Raw genomic sequence first — 16,109 nt, forward strand, 5'->3', positions numbered from 1 at the left:
TGTATAAGGACTTCACAGTTGACTGTTACTTTTCCCTTAGTACTTTGAAGTTGTCCCATTATCTTTTGGCTTCCATATTTGGTAACTGAGAGGTTTACTCATAATGTAATCATTATTCTTTTAAATTGTTGATATGTCTTTTCCCTCTGGTGGCTTCTAGAAGTTTCTCTTTGAATTTGAATATTTGCAGTTTCTCTGGTGGGAGGGTCTTTGCATGGGTTTGTGTGTTTATTTGTTAATATATAAGGACTTATTATTTCTTTCCATTCTGAAAAATTTTAAGACATGATTTCTTCAAGCACTTCTTCTACCCCTTTATCTCTATTCCCTCCTTCTGGATGCTTAGTCATATGTTGGATCTCTCATTCTTGATTCCATGTTTGTTTGTTTGTTTTTTATTCCATGTGTTTTATCTCTCATCTGGTATTTTCCACACCTCTATGTTATATTCTTCATGGTGTCAACTCTAGCTCTCATCAGATCAAAATCCAATGAGGTTTTTAAAAAAACTGCAATGTCTAGGGGTGTCTGGGTGGCACAGTCAGTTAAACATCTGACTCTTTTTTATTTTTAATGTTTATTTATTTTTGAGAAAGAGAGAGAGAGAGAGAGAGATCGTGAGAGAGCATGCGCATGAGTGGGGGAGAGGCAGAGAGAGAGACGGAGACACAGAATCTGAAGCAGGCTCCTGGTTCTGAGATGTCAGCACAGAGCCCAACATGGGGCTGGAACTCACAAATCATGAGATCATGACCTGAGCCAAAGTTGGATGCCCAACTGATGTAGCCACCCAGGTGCCCCAAGCATCTGACTCTTGATTTCAGCTCAGGTCATGATATCACAGTTTTGTGAGTTTGAGCTCACATCGGGCTCTGTGCTGGCAGCATGAAGTCTGCTTGGGTTTCTGTCTCTCCCTCTCTCTCTGCCCCTCCCCAACTCATGCTGTCTCCATCTCTTTCAAAATAAATAAATAAACTTAAAAAATTAAAAAAAAAATAAAAAATTGCAATGTCCAAAGTTTTTTTTATTTCTAAAATATATATGTTGGGAAGTTAGCTGTCATGATATCGACACCACTTGTAGTGTGGTCTTGTCTGTTTTTCTATGCCTTTTAAACTAAAACACTCCTTTTCAGATCACCCAGTGACAATTTTTCCTGACTTTTTCTCATTTCACCATGCAGTTATGTGGGCGCTGCTCAGGGGGCTGCTCAGGCTCTCTGTCCCTTCCCTCTGGCTGCAGAGGCTGGCCTGTGACCCAGGCCTTTCCAGTCATAGATCATAGTCTTGTTGGCCACAGTTTTTGATTTGGGGATAGGATCATGATGAAAGCTTGGCTACTTCTTTTTTCTTTCTTTCTTTCTTTCTTTCTTTCTTTCTTTCTTTCTTTCTTCTTTCTTTCTTTTCTTATGTCTATTCATTTTGAGAGACACAGNTCTTTCTTTCTTTCTTTCTTTCTTTCTTTCTTTCTTTCTTTCTTCTTTCTTTCTTTTCTTATGTCTATTCATTTTGAGAGACACAGAGAGAGAGACAGAGTGTAAACAGGGTAAGAGCAGAGAGAGGGGGAGACACAGAATCCCAGGCAGGCTCCAGTCTCTGAGCTGACAGCACAGAGCCCGATGCAGGGCTTGAACTCGCCAACTATGAGATCATGAACTGAGCTGAAGTCAGACGCTTAACTGACTGAGCCACCCAGGCCCTCCTAATTCTTCACTTTTCTAAGTGGAATCAGAGGTAAAAGTTTCCTTTCTTCTTGGGCAAGTGTTAGAGAACTTTTTCTTTAAAGAACCACCTAGCAAATATTTCAGACTTTGCAGAACAAGAGGCAAAATAAGGATAAAGTGTGGGTACTTACATGGCAAGAGGGAAAACACATTTCTACAAGAATTTTATTGACAAAATCCAAAATATAATAATAATTGAGAACTTTTTGCATAATAAGTTTATTGATAAGAATAATAGAATTCTTTTTTTGTGAGATAAGATTTTGCTAATTTGGTGTTCAATGTTAGTGTTCTTATGTAATCATTTGCAATGTTCACATACTAATACGGAGACAGATATGTATTTCATCATTGAAAATGTCTTTCCGTACAGATAAATACTGCCAAATACCCATGAGCCTATGATTTTATTGAGAAGATTCATTTCTTGGGAGGCACTGCTACAATTTTTTGATAATTTTTTGATACAATTTTTGATAATTGTATTTAGCATGCCACTGCATTTAAAATGACAACTACTGGGGCATCTGGGTGGCTCAGTCAGTTAAGCGTCTGACTGCAGCTCAAGTCATGATCTCAAGGTTTGTGGGTTTGAGCCTGTGTCAGGCTCTCTGCTGTCAGCACAGAGGCTGCTTCGGGTCCTCTGTCTCCCTCTCTCTGCTTGTCCCCCACTTGCGTTCTCTTTCTCTCTCAAAAAAAATTTTTTTAAATAAATAAATAAAAGGAACTACTCCCAATGGAAGGTTAGAGGAAGCTCCTGAATTGCATATTTCAACAGACTTTGCAATACGGAAATTTCCTTTTGACTTGCCTCAAGATTTGATAAACACTACTAGAACTGAAGTTTGAACTATATATATGTGTGTGTGTGTATATGTATGTATATATATATGTCCTCTGCAAATTTGTGTGGGAATGGAGATTATTTTAACTTTTGACAGTGTGAGAAGTNGGGTCCTCTGTCTCCCTCTCTCTGCTTGTCCCCCACTTGCGTTCTCTTTCTCTCTCAAAAAAAATTTTTTTAAATAAATAAATAAAAGGAACTACTCCCAATGGAAGGTTAGAGGAAGCTCCTGAATTGCATATTTCAACAGACTTTGCAATACGGAAATTTCCTTTTGACTTGCCTCAAGATTTGATAAACACTACTAGAACTGAAGTTTGAACTATATATATGTGTGTGTGNAGTCATGATCTCAAGGTTTGTGGGTTTGAGCCTGTGTCAGGCTCTCTGCTGTCAGCACAGAGGCTGCTTCAGGTCCTCTGTCTCCCTCTCTCTGCTTGTCCCCCGCTTGCACTCTCTTTCTCTCTCAAAAAAATTTTTTTTAAATAAATAAATAAAAGGAACTACTCCCAATGGAAGGTTAGAGGAAGCTCCTGAATTGCATATTTCAACAGACTTTGCAATACGGAAATTTCCTTTTGACTTGCCTCAAGATTTGATAAACACTACTAGAACTGAAGTTTGAACTATATATATGTGTGTGTGTGTATATGTATGTATATATATATGTCCTCTGCAAATTTGTGTGGGAATGGAGATTATTTTAACTTTTGACAGTGTGAGAAGTGCATAAAGCTGCTTGATGCTATATATGATTTAAACGTTAGTTGTTATTGAAATGGCTTTACCACAGTTTAAAACAACATGTACAGTGTTGTTTTGCCTTCTAGTTTTAGGATGAATTCATTAAGAAACATTATCAAGCCTGCAACAGAAGTTAATTTCGAAAGGTATTTGATGTGTGATAATAGGGGTTAAGTGCAGTTCTTTTTGTTCAGAAATTCAATCTAAGCCCTGAGCTGAAACAATTGCAATAAAACTTTGCCACTGTCAAGTCATTGAACTGCTGTGTGGTAGGTCAATTCAGGATATTCAGCTTCTATTTGGTAAAAATACATGAAACTGACAATGGGTAAGCCCGCTAGAGTGAATGAAGTCCACTGTTGACGCTATTTGTTCAGTAGCACATGATATGTCTAATATTTTCTACCAAGTACCTACTGATAAATAACACAATGAGTAACTACAGGCTTTAGACACCTTATATTTTCACAAATTTTGTAAATTTCTCCAACTAAGCTGTTTTTTTTTCACTTTACACATATTTATATCACCATTGGAGTAACACATCTGAGGAGGTTCCACTTCAAGTTGTACTGAATTCATATGTTCTCAGCCTCTTTGGAAAAATTCTTATCTACAGCTCTTCCACGCAGATTATAGGAGCTAATTGTTCAGTTACTTCAAGCTTGCCACTGAATTAAGTAAACAACAACAGCTGAGTACATTCAGTAACACTTGCTGGCTGATTCATCAAGGACAAAGGAAAACCACTTGAAATCATTTATCTTTAAAAAATATGTCCTCAACTCTGAGGAACTGTTTCTCACCAAAAGGTAATAGATTTAATAAGTTTATTTTCTCTGGGCACATTTCCTTGGCTGCCGCAATAAAATATGAACTCACCATTGGTAAATAGTTGTCCTTCCTCAGCTAACAGATGTGCCGTTAGGAAACTTACTTTGCAGCCTTATTTTCCTGTTTCATTTTTGTACAGGAATTCTGCTTGATGACACTTCCTATTTTAAAGGTTCTAATTTTTCTAGGGGCATCTGGGTGGCTCAGTCGGTTGGGCGTCCAACTTCGGCTCAGATTACAATCTCGAAGTTTGTGAGTTTGAGTCCCGCATAGGGTACTGTGCTGACAGCTCAGAGTCTGGAGCCTGCTTGGGATTCTGTGTCTCCCTCTCTCTCTGCCCCTTCCCTGCTCTCACTCTGTCTCTCTCCCTCTCAAATAAATAATAAAACATTAAAAAAATAGAGAAAAATAAAGGTTCTAATTTTTCTGACTATTGCTTTCCTGTGAATTGGGAACATTGCTGTAAGCGTTAAGTCTGGTAACACCAACCTATGTCATATTCAGTTAGCATGCTGTAGTGTCATTGCATGACAAAAAAAAAAAAGGCTTTGCCATCTAATCCAATAAAGTAATCTGCATTCTCCTGTGCCTTAAAGGCAGACATTCAAAGTCCGCTTTTCTTTTTGGTTTTGCATTTTGGCATAATGAGTACTCACTGGTGATGAGACGTTGTAATCTACTGGTATCTACGGCAACTGAAATGCTGTCACATTTCAGTGTCACTGCCATGCATAGTGTGCTGGGCAATGTTTACAGTGACAAGTGTCATACATGGTGTCTGTTGCGTTCACTCAACTCTGCCCTTGTGCCAGTGCAACCAAATGAATGTGTGTATGTTCCAATAAAACTTGATGGACAGGGAAGTATACATTTCGTATACTTTTCACGTCACAAAATAGCATTCTCTTTTTGATTGTTTCTAACCATTTAAAATGTAAAACCACTCTTGAGGTGTAGGCTATACAAAAGTAGGTGGTCAGCAGGCTGTAGCTTGTTGACCCTGCACAGTAATCCTACAACCCCTGGGGACTGTGATTCCTGTCTTTAGGGGCAATGCTATCCAGGATAAGAGAATTTGAGTGTGCATGCATATGTCTCTCTCTCTCACTCTCTCTTTCTGTGTGTGTGTGTGTGTGTGTGTGTGTGTGTGTGGTAGACACATATTGGGTTCCTCTCCATGCCCTAAGGCCCCAGTGTCTATTGTCCTTCCCTGGACTGTGTGAATAATTCCAGCCTCCTTCTTCAGGGGACAGACTATGATGAATTTTGTCATTTGCACTTGTAACTGTCCTAACAGTACTACTGAGTTTACTGATTGCCAGCAACTTTAGTTTGGGCAAAAACATTTGCTTCTCAAACACTAAGAGAGACATAGCTATAAGAGTAGTAGCATCACACTTGAAGACCCCATTTTACTAATCTGATGAAAAACTGCTGCAGGGATGCAAATGGTTTGTGTGACATTTCTCCTGGTGACCAACTTCTTTATGGCACCTACTTCTAAGTCACAACCTGTAGTTGTGCACCATCTGCTTCTTGTGAGCATCCTTATAAGGTGTTGTAACACATTTAAAAATAGATATTTCCTTTTTCTTCACTTAATGAAGGCAATTGTCAGCATGCCTTCATACAACATTTTCTGTATATTTCTGTTCCTGTGAATGTGAAAAGTTTCTCCCTAGAAAATTATCAGTAAAGGGGCACCTGGGTGGCTCAGTTGGTTAAGCGTCCGACTTCGGCTCAGGTCATGGTCTCACAGTTTGTGGGTTCGAGCTCTGCTTCAGGCTCTGTGCTGACAGCTCGGAGCCTGGAGCCTGTTTCAGATTCTGTGTCTGCCTCTCCTCTGCTCACACCCTGTCTCTCTCTGTCTCACTCTGAAAAATAAATAAAGATTAAAAAAATTTTTTTTTAATTATCAGAAAAGTTCAGAGTTAACAAATCCAGAAGTGAAGGGTTTTACTGAAGTCAACCAATAATGCTAGTGCTGATTACTGATGCTCTAGATTCAGCATTAGTATCAAAGTTTTGAAAAAGCACACTTTTAGCCAATGCATACTTATTGTTTTAAGAGTCTGCTGTTGGAAGCAAATACTCTAACAAGGACAGCATTGATAAAAAGCAATAGTGACTAGGGTTAACGGAGTGTCCATTCCATGCCAGGCACTGTATGGTTTTACATCTATTGTCTCCAATCCTCAAAGCAACCCTGAAAGATGTGTATTATTCAGCCCGTTTTACAGATAGAGGCTCAAGGAGTCAAAGTACCATATCCAGAGCCACTTCAGGTGTGGGGCCAGAACTGGAATCTGAAATCATGACTTGACTATAAATATTAAATTCTGTGCCCACCTACCTTCACCCTCAGTGTGGCTACTAGCCATCCTGTGGGAGGGTGATGCAGAGGCCTCTGTTACATGAAACACTAGTCTAAACTGCCAAAGAAGGCTACACTATGCTTTTTTACACTAACATACACAAATACACCCTTCTTCTCAGCATAAGGGGCATAAGAGTATGAGGGTCAGAAAAATCCTTGAGTGTGACAAGCTGTGACCAATGCCTAGGACTCATTTTATTTTTGGACAACATTCATAAGTCAAAATAATATGTCCTCTTTTTTTCAAAGAAAGGATGTTTGAGAGAGGATCAAAGAAGGGTCTGCTGCGGAACTACTCACAACAGTGACCACAATGTAATCAGACACACCTACCTTTACAAAGTTCTATAATGCTTCAGAAACGTTATCAAGCCAATGAAATTGAACTTCTAAGTGACAGTTCATGCAAATTGTGTACGGAATGTTATAGTCTACTCTGCAAGGCCCTTGTTTCTTTGTAGGACAGCATTGCTTTAATTTCAGCAAATCACAAAGTAAACAACCACCTCTATTTGATGAAATAATTCAGAAGAACTCTCTTTGGGAGTTTTGACAGACGTCTTTGAAAGGGCTTTGGTGGGTATTTTAATGTCATTTTTTTTTTCATTGTAAGAATACATTTACAGCACTGGGAGAGAATACCAAACCAGAAGAGTGACATTTCTGTTACATAATTATAAGTTCATGAAGTTCAGGGTCTTGTCAAGTTATAGAGTGGTGAAAGTAGCAGTGTTCCTTTTTCTGTTGTGCAAAATACACATAACATGAAATTTACCATTTTAACCCTTTGTAAGCATACAGTTGGGTGGCATTAAGGGCATTTGTATTATTGTGTAACCATGACCACCATCCATTCTCAGAACTTTCCATCTGTCCTAATGACCCTGTACCCATTCAATATAACTCTCTGTTCTCTTCTCCTTTGGTTTCTGGCAACCACCTCTCTACTTTCCCTCTCTATGAATATGTCTACTCCAGGTTCTCCATACTAGAGGAAGCCTAGTGTTTGCCCTGTTGTGTCTGGCCTTCTTACTACTTAGCACAGTGTCCTCAAGCTTCCCCCAAGTTGTCAGAATCTCCTCCCTTGTCAAGGCTGAATAATATTCCATTGTGTGTATATATCACATTTTGTTTATCCATTCATCTGCTGGTGAACATCTGGGTAGTGTCACTTTATTTTAATTTTGTGTAGAAATTCACCTGGGGATATCTCTTTCAAAGTTCTTCTGTTCCAGTGAAAATCTCTCTTAAGCAAACCCAGCATTCAGGACAAGTTGCTTCTGGCATATGAAGGGAGGAAGTCCTTTGGCAATTCCTTGAGCGGCTATTTGGTCACTGCTTCATGGTTCATGTTGAACCTGTATATGAAAGGAGGCTTACCTACCTTTAAAAAAGAATAAAGTGCTATCTACTTGTACTGAATCTTCTGTCTTTTCTGCCTTCTCACTCTGGGTTTTATTCTGTCAAAACACTTTAGCGTTATCCCATTAACACTTAAAAATCCCCCATCTCAGTCTTGGTTCTGACACTCCCTTGTGATGGTGATCTGCTACCCCCACAAAGTCTCTGCCTTTCTCTAATGTTGGTAATTTAAAAGCAATTAAGAAGCTGCATATGAAGTGCAAAATAAAGTAACTGATTTTTAAAAATGTATATCTAAATGTGTGTTGTCCTTCAAAATTACCACCTCCTCAAAATGTCTGTGGAATTATCTTCACATCTATGTTACGGGTTTTATTACTTTATAGGCACAGGGTGCTGTCATAGCTGATTTACTCCTCTCCTCCTTGACTTCATTCCATTCCACCCATCCCAACTTCCCCTGCTGCTGTCCTTGACCGTGGGTCCAGGCAGTGAAGCAGACCTGGAGGGTGTGAAGTTGCAGACTATTTCACGTATGTTTTTTCATGAGTCGGGTTCTTGCCTGCTGGGCGTGCTTTACTATGTGATCATTAGTTGTGCACCAGAAAACCCCATCAGGGTGGGTCTCACTGTTATAGTTTCACAGCTTCATATGCCTATCCCTTCATTCCACTATAGGGAAGCCATTTTCTTGCTATCTTCTCCCCTACCTTCTTGCTGTGTCACTACATCTCACCTCCTCCTGGCCATATATACCACATACAGTTGTGCAGGTTGTACACTGATTAAAGGCATACTATCATAGAAAACATAGATTTATATTTCTACTATGACAACTTCCTGCCAGACAGAAGTAAGCATATTGAGAAAGAAGAGCCTTTTCCTGCTTCCTATGAGAATGCTTTATTTTGCATTCTCTGCTTCTGAAGATCCCATGCAAATGTTTGCTCACACGTGTGCACGTGTGCACATGCATACACACACACACAAAATTTTCTCTCCTGATCACTGTTTGTGCCTAAAAATTCTCATTTTGAGCTTTCTTCCTTAACATGTAAAGTATCACAAGGTCTGAAAAGCATGGTTTAGTGGTCAATTCCTATCCCAGGAAGGTAACTGATTACCTCATTGTTGCCTTGTAGCACAATGTTTTGACCAAAGTCCTAGGTCAGTCTAAGGAACTCCTTGTTACCAGGCTCTCTACTAGCTCCTTGGTTATTTTAGTTTGGAATATGGGACCACCGTTAGACTAGACAAGGAAGGATACTGCTTATAGGATATGAAACAGAGGCTTTGCTCAAAATGATCTCTTCTAATGGCAGTTTTTAGTACATAAATTAACCACAAAATCACTGAACTAGAAGGAAACTTGCAGATAGAACTAGAACAACCAAAAAACGTCTGGGTCTCTGAGGCCCTGCCCCACTCTTCCCCACCCACACAGGCATCACTACCATCCTGGCAGGTTTCCTGCCGTGTCTGGATGCAGGAGCCCTTCCTAACTCTTGCTTCGGGCAACTGCAACATTGCTGCTGCAATTGGCATGCATTTGAAACTTCTTTCCCAATTCTGAATTCTAGACCAGGAGTCTCATTTAAATGCAAACCCCTGGGAGGAAAAATGCTCTCAGTCTTCACTGAGTAACACCTCAGGAAGACCTGTCACCCTAGCATGTGACGTGAGACTCTTATGTGATTAATTTCTCTCCCCTTTGACCTCTACAATCAACTAGAATTTCCACTGTTCTACTTTTGAAATAACCCTCACATTTGTTTCCATGCCCTTTCCACCACGACTACTAGTGTGTTCCTGCCCCTGTCCATCTGGGCTGTCGTGCCAGCCTTCCACGCCAGCTGCCTCTCCTGTGACACCAGGAGACCAGCCTTACAATGGGAGCTGCTGCTCAGGGCCAGCTGGCCACACTCAACTGTCTAACGCTACATACAGGCCAGACCTGGAGCCTGATCCAGCTTAAGAAGATATTTCAGTGGCGCCTGAGTGGTGCAGTAGGTTAAGTGTCTGGCTCTTGATTTCGGCTCAGGTTATGATCTTACAGTTTGTGAGTTCGAGTCCTGCATCGGGCTCCATGCTGACAGTGCAGGGCCTGCTTAGGATTCTCTCTCTCTCTCTCTCTCTCTGCCCATCCCCTGCTCACACACACACTCTCTCAAAATAAATAAACTTAAAAAAAGAAGATATTTTAAGGGTGACACCAGAGTATTTCTTAGAAAGGGAACTGTATTTGCTTAGAAAGATAAAAAAGGGAGGCCAGCAGGGTATGGACTAANGTGTGTGTGTGTGTGTGTGTGTGTATGTATGTAGGGAGGATGGGATGGAAAACTGCACAGACGACCATCCCCAGGGATGCTGTAGTCAAAGAACTCTTGGGTGACGCTGCTGTATGTGAGTACTGGAATCAGACAATGAAGTAAATGGATGGTGGATGGCAGGAGCCAGGTTTCTCACTGATGGGGTGGTAAGTTGCAGCCAAGCAAGGGAGGAGGGTAGAAGGATCCACAGGACAGTGGATTGGAGTAACAACAAGATGAATGCATGCTCTGCTTGATACAGATTGTTACCTGTAGAAGTACTTACTGCCAAGTGTATATATACAGATTAGTGAACTCACATACAGTTCTTTGCTCTGTCATCTAGGAAAGCCTAGAAACAGCAACACTCCTGTACTAGCATGTCCAGCACCCAGATGGTGGTTTCCAGTATCATTCTCTAATAAAAGGAACCAGGACTCCTTGAAGAAACAGCTGATTCTGGAGCTGGGGTAGGAAGTATACAAGATGAACCTGGAACACTTGTCATCCCAGAAAACTAAACAAACAAACACAGAGCAACTACATTGAAGACAGTATACAAAGGTGCACAGGAGCCAATTCAAAGAGCTCCCAGTGACCCAAGCTGGGACAATTTGAGCAATAAAACAGAGTAGTATGGCATTAGGACTCAAAGTATGAAATCAATATCCGCGAGTCCCATGGATAATAGACTGGATAATTAAATGACTGGATGTTTATCAATGGGGTAGAAGAGGCTTTTTGTCCCTTCATGAAGAATTCCAAATAATTTATATAGATACTACACCCTCAAGGAGGTGGTGTGTGACTCCCTGCTTCATATGTGTGAGATGTGCAGAGTGGCTTTCTTGCAAAGAGAAGAGAATGGAAAGGGGACAAAGCGTAGCTACGGAGTAGAGAAACCAGAAAAACACACCTAAGCCTGGTGATCAAGGCCAACATCAGCAGCCACAAATCATGTTGACAGTATGAAGCCTTGACATGAAGGGACATAAATCCTATGGGAATGCAAGATGTCAACAACAGGGGGAAATGGGTGAATGGGAACTCTATGTATTATCTTCTCAATTTTTCTGCAAGTCTAAAGCTGTTGTTGTTGTTGTTGTTGTTTTTAAGTCTAAAACTGTTCTAAAAAACAAAGTCCATTTTTAAAAGAAGACTCATGGTGGGTGGTCCCTGGGTGGTGCAGTTGGTTAAGAATCTGACTCTTGATCTCGGCTCAGGTCATGATCTCACAGCTTGTGAGTTCGAGCCCTGCATTGGGCTTCATGCTAAATGTACAGAGCCTGCTTATGATTCTGGCTCTCCTTCTCTCTGGACCTCCCCTGCCTGTGTGTGCGTTCTGTCTCTCAAAATAAATAAGTAAAAAAAAAAAGACTCACAGGGGGCACTTGGGTCGCTCAGTTGGTTGAGTAACTGACTTCAGTTCAGGTCATGATCTCACGGTCTGTGGGTCTGAGCCCCACATTGGGCTCTGTGCCAACAGCTCAAAGCCTGGAGCCTGCTTCGGGTTCTGTGTCTCCCTGTCTTTCTGCCCCTCCCCTGCTTACACGTTGTCTTTCTCTCTCTCTCTCTCTCAAAAATGAATAAAAGTTTAAAAAAATTTTAAGGGCACCTGGGTGGCTCAGTCAGTTGGGCATCCGACTTCGGCTCAGGTCATGGTCTCACAGTTTGTGGGTTCGAGCCCCGCATCGGGCTCTGTGCTGACAGCTCAGAGCCTGGAGCCTGTTTTGGATTCTGTGTCTCCCTCTCTCTGACCCTCCCCTGCTCACGCTGTCTCATTCTCTCTCTCTCTCTCTTTCAGAAATAAATAAAAAACATTAAAAAAATTTAAATTAAAAAAAATTTTTAAAAGACTCATAGGAATGAGAATATACAATTTCAGACTATTTAGGTGAATGGCATATTAAACACTCACGTGTGTTCTCATGCCTGATGTCCAGTACTCTCATTTATTCTGATGCGACATTGGGGCGAGAAACAAAAGACTGGGTAGAGGGATCTACCTCCCATCTGTCCCTCTTCTGAGACTGATGGAAGTGAGGCCCTCCACAGAGGGACTCCAGCACAGGAAAACAGCAGCGACCTGTGACAGAGCCGGCATGGCATGGAGGAGAAGCTTCATGACAGGCAACGCCAGAGTAAAGCTGAGACTCACTCTTCATTCTCAAATATCTTACCAGAAGATGTATCAGCCAAGGTCTAGTCAGGAAAACTATTCTAAGTATTTCAAACATAAGGAATTTAATGCAGAAGATTGGTTACAAAGTTTTTGGAAGGCCTAAGAAGACAAAGGAGGAGGGATCCTGAAAGAACAAGAAAGAATAGAGTGATACCCAGAGATGAGAGGCAGCGAATACCCATGGGTGGTCAGCCCTGGAGCAGCCCAGAAGAGAGGCTTTGATTCTCTGACAAGGTGCTGCCTGGCTATGGACTGCTGGCGTCTGGAATCTCACCTTGGCTAGCACATGGCCAATGCTAGCAACTTTCAGCAACCACTAGCTACGGACACACTGGAAGAGCCAGAAGCAGACATCCCTTTTTCCCGCTGGTCTTCCACCAGGGGCTCCCCCTGGCAGGACCTACCAGCAGCTGCAGGATGCAGTGTATGGACTCCCAGCCCCAGCAGGACAGAACAGAGACCACAAGCACCGATGGATACTGAGGCAACTGGTAAGTAGCCAGCAAAGCAAGTGACCCTTGGCCAGGACCAGATTGACTCTTGGTTTGTACTAACCCTCAAGGCCTTCCAGAATCTTTCCTTTCCAACATTTATACCTTCTCCTCTCAATCCCTGTTTCTCCAGCCAAACAAGCATTCCCACAATGCCCTGTTGTATCCTTTCTTTCCCCAGTGTCCCCGTCCTCACTATTTCCTGAGGGAAAACCCTACCCGATGTATGTGAGTAAAAATCTTCCCTATGCTTTCAAATTCTGCACACACGGCTCCTGTTCTGCCAAATGTTCCTCTCACTGCTCTCACCTGGAAGCAAAAGTGTGTGGGTTCAAAGGAAAAAAAATAAAGAAAGAAAAAGAAAAGAAGAAGCCCTAACTCAGAGCAACTGCTCATTGTCATGGTATAAACACTCCCACTGAAGCTGCAGCCGCTCAGCTTTGCCGACCCGGTGTATCACAGGATGCAGAAGCAGTGTCTTCTGTCTTGTGAAATTCCTTAGCCATCTTGGAGTCTACGCCACAGCACTCACCACTCTCTATCATGAATTACAGTTGTTTCTGCACACCTCTTCACACTCCTGCAGAAAAGCATCCTCAAGTATTGGAAAGGCATGGGCTAAAACCCCAGCCCCAGGGGTTTCAATCCCTCCTCTGTTAAACACAGCAACAGCAACAGCAACCCTATACCACAGAGCTGTTAAAAGAATTATGTGAGAGGGGGGCACCTGGTTGACTCAGCCCGTTGAGCATCTGATTCTTGATTTCAGCTCAGGTCATGATCTCAGGGTTCTTGAGTTCAAGCCTCCTGTCCAGCTCTGTGCTGACAGCACAGCTCCTGCTTAGGATTCTCTCTCTCTCTCTCTCTCTCTCTGCTCTTCTCCCAGTGGTGTGTGCAGACACATTCCCTCTCTCTCAAAAATAAATAGACATTTTAAAAAATTACATGAGGCAACACATCAAAACATCTCACATAACAGTTCCTGGCACATGGTAGAAGCTTTAATAAGTGCAGTTTCCTACCCTTCTTAGGATTTTTAGCATTCTAGGAGAGAAGCCATATTATGATTCAGTTTTTAATTACCCCTTGTAACTAGTAATTGCTCAAAAATATTCTTGTTAACATATCCATTGAAAGAATGAAGTAGTTGATAGCAAGGACGGGGTAGGAGTTGGGGATATGAGCCCAGACCTTTTGGGGGAAGTGGAGGTGAGCCAGTTGGAAAAAGACCAGAGAAAACAGAAAAGAAGAGCACAGGGAATGACAGACCTAAGCCCACGGCTTCCCTCATGAACTTGGAGGGACGCTTTGGCACCTTCCCACCTTCACTGGGCACAATGTGTACTATTGCCTACTCCCCAATTCTGGCTTTGGTTGAGCTAGAAATCAGGATCCTGGGCCACCAAACAGCCTTCTTGGTGGTATTAATGATGCAGCAGTATTTTACCTACAGCTGCTGATGGCATTTCCATATATTTACTCCAGTGGGGCAGGAGCAATTGGCAATGGTGCATGATGGCAGGAGAAACACTCAACTAGGAATGCCATGACACAGTTTTGCTCAGAAATAGAGTGTATTTCACAATTTCTGACCCATTTGAATTGATAGATACCTTTCAACTAAATCCTGCCTATAACCAAATACACTTAAAATCTACTTATAGCTGCAATCTGATTTTCCCAGTAGGGCAAGTGTCAACAGAATCTTTTTTCACATCTCTGCTTTTCACCTTTAATCTAAAAATCACAGAATATAGAATCAGAGGAGCCCAAAGCCCTACCTGCTCTAGGCAATTTTGTACAATTGAAGAACTAACCCAAACCTGAAATGTTAATGAAAGGTAAACTAAGACTCACAGGCAAAATGTGATTTGTTCCAGGCTCACAGGTGGGCTCTGGAAGTCCTGTTACTGTGGGAACTTAGGCTTCTGGCTCCCACAGCAGGGCTGTCTCTGCCTCCAAAGGAAGTCAAGGAAATGTCACTTGGCAGCCTCCTTTGATACTTCAGAGACTGGGATGGGGCTTCTTGAAAGTATGCCACTCCATTTGTGGGCAGCATGATAGGAGGGTGGCTCTTCCTGGGGCAAAACCGCTCAGCATGTTTTCTTCCATTGGGTGATTTTCAGCAAGTTACTAGGAAGACCAGGAATGGGGGAAGGTTGTATTCAGAATCATACAATCACAGCATTTGGGCTGTATAGTTTCAAGGCTGTACTGTATTACTGCTTTGATTTATTGCCCCTTGTTTATTTTTCTTGGAGGTTCCTAATAAAGCTAACACAAAGTATTTGATCTTGGCAAAATGGCCTGCTGGCTCTAGTCTGATTTCTCTCTGTGGCTGATCAACACTTTTAGCCAGTACCCCAACATTTTCTGGGGTCTCACTTGACCTGGCATCATAGATCTACGTGTACCTCTACAGGGACCAGCTTTCTGTGGCTCTGATGGCGAGCTTCTGGTCTCCAAGTATCTCCTGACCCACCCAATTTGCAGCATTCAATAAATGCATACGGAATAAATACTTTCAGCCACCACACACACAACTGGTACACCACCGCAAGTCCTTTCCATAATTACTTTACAATATATACACTCAACAAAAAGCTTGGAATGCAACATATGGATGATACATTTTTCTCTATGCAGAGACAAAGCGCGGCTTCATCCTTTCCTTTTCCAGGTTTGTCTTAATTCTATACCACCAGTATTACGTTTTCATAATAATAACAACAAACTATTCTAGGAAGAAAGACATCCCAGTCGGTCATAGCAGAGAAAAAACCCATCGGGGTCTGACTTTAGCGGTGTTTAGAGGATTAATAATTTTCGCTGCTGCTTGTAACGAAGTCAACAACAACAGTCCACAAAATTAGTCAACTTTCTGAAAGAGGCGTTCAAAGAACTTCAAAGACATGGCCAAATTTAGCATAAATATTTCTTTTGAGCGCCACATATGAATGCCCACAGCGTGCCACACGCTGGGCCGGGTTCGGAAACTGGCGACCGCGGCCCCGCCCTCGGGTCCGGGACGCACCTCTTCGGTACCGAGCGCCTGCAACACCTCGGAAGGGGGAAAAACACGCCGGTACGCGCATGCGCTGGGCCCGCCCCGCCCCCAGCTCGCAGACACATTCTTCGAAAACTGGAGGGAGAGGCGCAATTGCGCCTGCGGGGAGGAGAGGCGGAGGGGTTGGGTGTTGGGAGAGCGAGTGAGGAGGCGGGGCGAGGGCGGAGTGGCGCATG

The sequence above is a fragment of the Crocuta crocuta genome, unplaced genomic scaffold (assembly GCF_008692635.1).
Source record: "Crocuta crocuta isolate KB4526 unplaced genomic scaffold, BGI_CrCroc_1.0 scaffold118, whole genome shotgun sequence".
In the NCBI taxonomy this organism is placed as follows: domain Eukaryota; kingdom Metazoa; phylum Chordata; class Mammalia; order Carnivora; family Hyaenidae; genus Crocuta; species Crocuta crocuta.